The sequence below is a fragment of the Suricata suricatta genome, chromosome 13 (genome assembly GCF_006229205.1).
Source record: "Suricata suricatta isolate VVHF042 chromosome 13, meerkat_22Aug2017_6uvM2_HiC, whole genome shotgun sequence".
Lineage (NCBI taxonomy): Eukaryota > Metazoa > Chordata > Mammalia > Carnivora > Herpestidae > Suricata > Suricata suricatta.
In genome coordinates, this window is record NC_043712.1 from 69,434,013 (window position 1) to 69,439,599 (window position 5,587).

The 5,587-nt window shown below is 42.1% G+C and overlaps 1 non-coding gene across 1 annotated transcript; it reads left to right on the forward strand.

Moving 5' to 3' along the window:
- Window positions 1-2,751: 2,751 nt before the first annotated feature.
- On the forward strand, window positions 2,752-2,857 carry LOC115277155. Its single transcript, XR_003902261.1, has one exon. It is a non-coding gene; the product is annotated as a U6 spliceosomal RNA (small nuclear RNA).
- The last annotated feature ends 2,730 nt before the right edge of the window (window positions 2,858-5,587 follow it).

Below are 5,587 nucleotides of genomic sequence, written 5' to 3' on the forward strand. Positions count from 1 at the left end.
CCTGAAGTTGTGAGCACTTGGTGATACATCCTTGTAATTCTGATGAATTAATCTTTGCCAGTAATTGTCTTAACACATAACTTTGCAAATATTTTGAGGAATCCTCTATGTCTGCCAAATGTTTGTGCTGTTGGTACAATTTAGGGATATCCTAACCACATCATTAGCCCCACTAATGTTTGGACACTCCTGTTGGGACAAAGACTATTCTCTGGAGATGGGAGCGGCCATGAGGTGTTATAAGCCAATGTTCACATGTATGGGGGACCACAGCATTCTTTACTGTCAATTCCTTGTACTTTTCATCATGTGCTACCTGTATTAAGTTCATGCCTTCTAAGCACAGCTTCATCAAGATTTTGGTCATATTTGGGGAGAAACTTATAACCATAGTGTTTGCTGCTACACCTTCTTAGGTAAAATGTGTTTGTCTGAGATGTGTTGGTAGATCTCTCTATAAGCCCTTGGATAGTGGTGCTAGCTAAAAGCATGTGGATTATGTGTTGATTCTTCTAGTCAGTGATGAATAGCTGCCTCTACTAGGGGACAGGGTGGAGAAGAAGTTTAACTTGCTATAAGTGGCTGCTTGCTTTTCATGAGGGGTGACACTCTTCTGAGGTCTCAGTTTTGTTCTCTTTAGCTAGTAAGTGGAGTATTGAGAAGGGCAGGAATTAGATTAGTATTAGTGAGGGAGGTCATGCTATCTGACTCACAGATAGTCTATCTCTGCCACTATGGCCACTCTTCTTATGAGTTCATCATGCAAGCACATGGTGGTCCAGGACAAAGGTTAGAAGATATCTACTCACTGAGTCATCTTGTCTGTGAGGTGTTTAATGCCTCTTCTGAGATGGACCCACTCTACTCAGCATTAATGTGTCATACAAAGATCCTCATACTTGTGCTCACTCTCAAAGCTCCATTTGCCTGACACATCCCCAGATTTCCTTGTTCCCAGTCCTTTGACCTAGTTCTTTCCCAGCTATTGACCAATCAGATAAGCCATTTTTGCCTTCTTGTACATCTGTATATACACCTCCTTTTGTCTATTCTCTCTGCATTCCAAGTGCATCACCCCTTGTAGTGTCTGATGCTCTGCCAGATGGGAGACTTTCCCCATGACATTTTCTCAGGGCTTTCCCTGAGAGGTGACATAGTGCAGTGATACTTTATTTTTTTGTTTGCACTCACTTACTAAACTGACCCATCTGTGAATCAAGTTTGTATATTCCCTCTCCCATCAGTTAGTTATAGAAAGTGCCTGTGTGACCAGAGTGTGAGCTGACACAAAGGCACCAGAAAAACCTGGGCTCTGAGAGCTGTTCATAACCTTATTTGTGTCTTCTGGACCAGCTTGAGCCTGACTTGGGGTGTACCATGTCTGCCTAATGATTGTTGCCAAAACAGCCCAATTTTATGATTTGGTGGATCTGAAAGTATCTGATTTATGATGAGTCATTCTGACCACACAGTCACTTAATTCTCAAGGACAGATGTGCAGTTTCTAAAAGGATCTGGTATTACCCCAAGACCTGTTTTTTGAATGGAGTATAGTTGTTTTTCTACCTGTGACATGACATTGACTTTCTTCCAAATAATAGGAGTTTGCTGTGACCATCCTGCTGGGCTTGGCTAGTCCTACACAGTGTCTTTCTCTACCATGATCTGTCTAGTATCATGGAGTCTGCTGACCCATAGAAATAAAATATCAGCACTTCAGAACCAAAACCTGAAGTACTACGGAGAACATTCTTTTTCTGGACCTTAATGGAAGCTAGTAATAGCCTTTAAATCAACATGATGAATTGGTAGATTCTGTATTACCAATGCAGAATATACTGCCTGCAAAACCCAAAGGAACCTATTGAAATGAAGGTTGGGTTTCATGCTCTGTGGTAGGAAACGTGACATATTCCCCTTCTGTGGACTGGATGTGCATTTCTAAAGCATCCATTGTATTTGCCACTTCTTGATCATCAGCTTCAATTAATATGATATAAATTCCCTCCAAAATGCCCAGACAGTTGGAGGTTAGCAAAATATGCCACCTCAAAATATACCACCTCAAAATGTACCACCTTGGCATAGGCTTATTTTGAGCTGAAGGCAGTTGAAAAGAAGTAAATATAAGAATATCTCTGTGCCCTCCTGTTATTTGCTTAAAGGCAGGATATAAATTGACAAAGGTGTTCCCTTTCCTTGTCTACCATCTAGGACAGAAGTTAACTACCAGAGATAACCAGGTCCTTATTAGCCCAGAGATGAAACCAAAAGAATCTATATAACAAACCTTGCAACTAGCCCTTATCTACTTTTAGTTTCCCCATTTTTTTGCCTTCCCAAGGAATGCAGCCCCTGCAACTCAAAGTCTCTTACCTTTGTCTTGAATGTCTCTAAAAATATATTGCTCTTTTGTTAAGATGTTACATAAACCCACATTATAACCACCCCTTTGAGTTACTCATCTCTGAGTGATCCTACTCATATGTGCAGTGAACAAGTTAATAAAGTTCTGTTTGTTTTTCTCTTGTTAATCTGTCTTTTGCGAGGCTTATTTACAAAGCCCCAGCTAGTGAACCTCAGACAGGTAGACGGAAAATAGTTTCCCTTTCCTACACAATCCATGTCCCTTCAATGTATTGTATGCCAGAGATCGTGAACATTAGCATAACCTTACTTATGGTAGCCAAGTAAATGGCTACAGGTCTCACTTGGGAAGAATGGAAGAATCACTGTTGTGTGTAATTGCTGGTGTTCACTTCAGCAGCACATATACAAAATTGGCAAGATACAGAGAAGAATAGCATGACTCCTGTTCAAAGATGACATGCGAATTCGTGTATAGATTGCTGTGGTATCGAGACCTTCATCATCTGGACCTGGATGTTCCTTCCGTCAATGGGTCTGCATCTGGGAGTTGACTCCAGTCTGGAAACTAGGCAAAAGTTCATGACTTTCCACTGGGGAGTGTTACCTCTGCCTGTATTCCTAATTTTTCTGATAGATATAGATACAAAGATATGGGTATAGATTTGACAGTACCCTGGGAAGTTGGCTGCTTATTGAATTTGCATCTAGGACCATCATGTACTTCACGGCATCTCTGCAGACCATTTTCAGTCAGACCCCTCTTGGCTGCCATCCAGACATTGCTAGCCATGCTATTCCAAGATCCTCTCATCCCCTTTGCTTCTAGGGAACTCAGTTCTGTAACAGCTACTAACTCATCCCACAGAAAACAGGCATTACTGAGCATTGCCGTGATGCTGGTGTGTTCCTCCCTAGTTCATTCCTTATTGCTTTAATAAATGGAGTGCTCGCTAGGCCCTCTTAAGGGAAATGACCAGCTGGTAGGTTTTCCAGTTGTATATAATACATCCATTCTAGCATGCTTAGCGCTATAAGCCTTTTGAGCTCTTTCTCACATTTTTCCATGGCCTCTCTAATTTAATGCCAGCTGGTCATTTTTTCCAAGCCTTTAGAGCCATCACTTAGGGTTCTTGCCAGGGAGTTAAATAATTCCTGTTTCACTAGAGAGTTCCCTCATATGGTAAATCCTCCTTTATCTAGCCTTATATACCTTCTTCTTGATCTGGCACCTTCAGGATTCACTTCCAGACATATTTTCTGGTTCCTGCCAGCGCATGTTACCCATGTCCTGTAGCAACTTTGATGTATAATCCCTCCTGGTCTCTGACATGTCCAGCACTTCTCCAGGCAGGTTATGCTGAGGTTGGATCGTATTTAAGGGCCTGATCATATTTAAAATCCAGGTGGTGAAGAGAGAGCCGATCATAAGGAGATTATATGTTCTCTTGTTTGGCACCATCCTCATTTGAGGCCTCTGCAGTGTCTTAAACAAGGTGGGTGATCTCTCTTCCAAAAAATGTTGGCCACTTCTGCTGGCGTCGGGGGGCTCAGAGAAATGAAGGATACAAAGTTCGCAAGTTCATCACCACATGTCTTGGTGTCAAATCTCATAGTTCCACTCTTTCCCTTTCTGGGTGCTACGCTATCATACGCGATTTGCCTAGGCCTAGAATTCTCTAAAGCTCTGCCAATATTACACTTCAGTTCTCTGTCTGATCTTCAGCTGTTTCCACCCTCTGGCTTCAGGTGATGAGAATCTTTTCAAATGCTACCACAGAGGCCTCTGACACTCACACTTTACTTTGAATTATTAAGAGGTCTGAACCTATCATTTTCTTTCTTCACTAAATCAATGCTACTTAGCAACAGCCACTCGATTTCACAGTCTCTGCAGTTGCCATCTCCCCGTATCTCTCCAATGCCTGAGAAATTGTACCAGTAAGTGCATTCCCTCCACCTGCATCCCATCCCATCCTCCTCACAGGAAAGTCTTAGTAGGTGTCTGCTACGGTCTCCCAGAGACTGTCAGTCCATCACCTACCACCCGGCATCCAGCTGGCAAGTTAGATCCAACTACAAACGTCTATCCTTAGCCTCTGCTTCTCAGTCAGATCTATTTCTGATACAAAGCAACTGAGGTTGAGTTTCTTAAAAGTGGAGCCTGAGATGGGGATTCTTGTTCACGTAACTCACTAGAGGAGTGTTCTCAGGAAAAAGGAAGTGAACAATGCCTGACAGAGCAGGGCATAGAAGCTAATCATGAATGTGGTCTCCATCAAAAAGTTAGCTCTAGTCTGAACCCAGGGGAAGCTTTGGAACACATATTGCAACAAATAACCTCACCCTAAGATGAGGAATAAGTCTTTCATGCCTTAGTACCAGTCAGTTATTACCTAAAGTTTGTGGGGTGGGTACCGTGTAGCTTTCCAAGTGAGGAAGCTCCCATTTGGCCAAGAACGACACTCTAGATGAAGGGCTGGCTGCGAGTTGTTACCAGCTAGGACTTGCAGCAGCTGAAGTGGGCACGCTGACAGATGAAAAGGATCTGGGCACCGATACTATTCATACAATAGGTCAGCAGGACGTCTGAGATTCCATAGTTCAAACCAGCTTTCAGATGATGCCAATATCACTGGTCCAAGGACCACACTTTGAGTGTCAAGAAAAAGATTATTTTGTTTTCAGGTTTTTCTACCTCTTTTTTAACCCCTGCATCCTTTTACTTTTCTTGCTTTTGTGCTCTCTCTTTCCAATTACGCTGATTCTACATCTGATCTTCAAACCAGTTTGTAGGGGGGTGCCTGGGTGGCTCAGTTGGTTGAGCCTCCGACTTCGGCCCAGGTCATGATCTCACATTAGTGAGTTCGAGCCCCATGTCAGGCTCTGTGCTGACAGCTCAGAGCCTAGAGTCTGTTTCTGATTCTGTGTTTCCCTCTCTCTCTGTCATGCCCACTCATGCTCTGTCTCTATCTCAAAAATAAATAAAATATTAAAAAATTAGTATTAAAAAAACCAGTTTGTAGGATGGTATTCAGAGGATATGGACATCTTATAAGTTTTTTTTTCATAAGAAAGGGAAGAAAAGCCTCAATGTATTGGTCTGTTTTTCTATTGATGCATTAGTTGCCTACACTAAAGTTGATTTTAAGCAGGTTACTTCCTTCACACGGATGAATAGTTCTTTTTGATTTTTTAAAACTTATTTGCTTTTATTTAT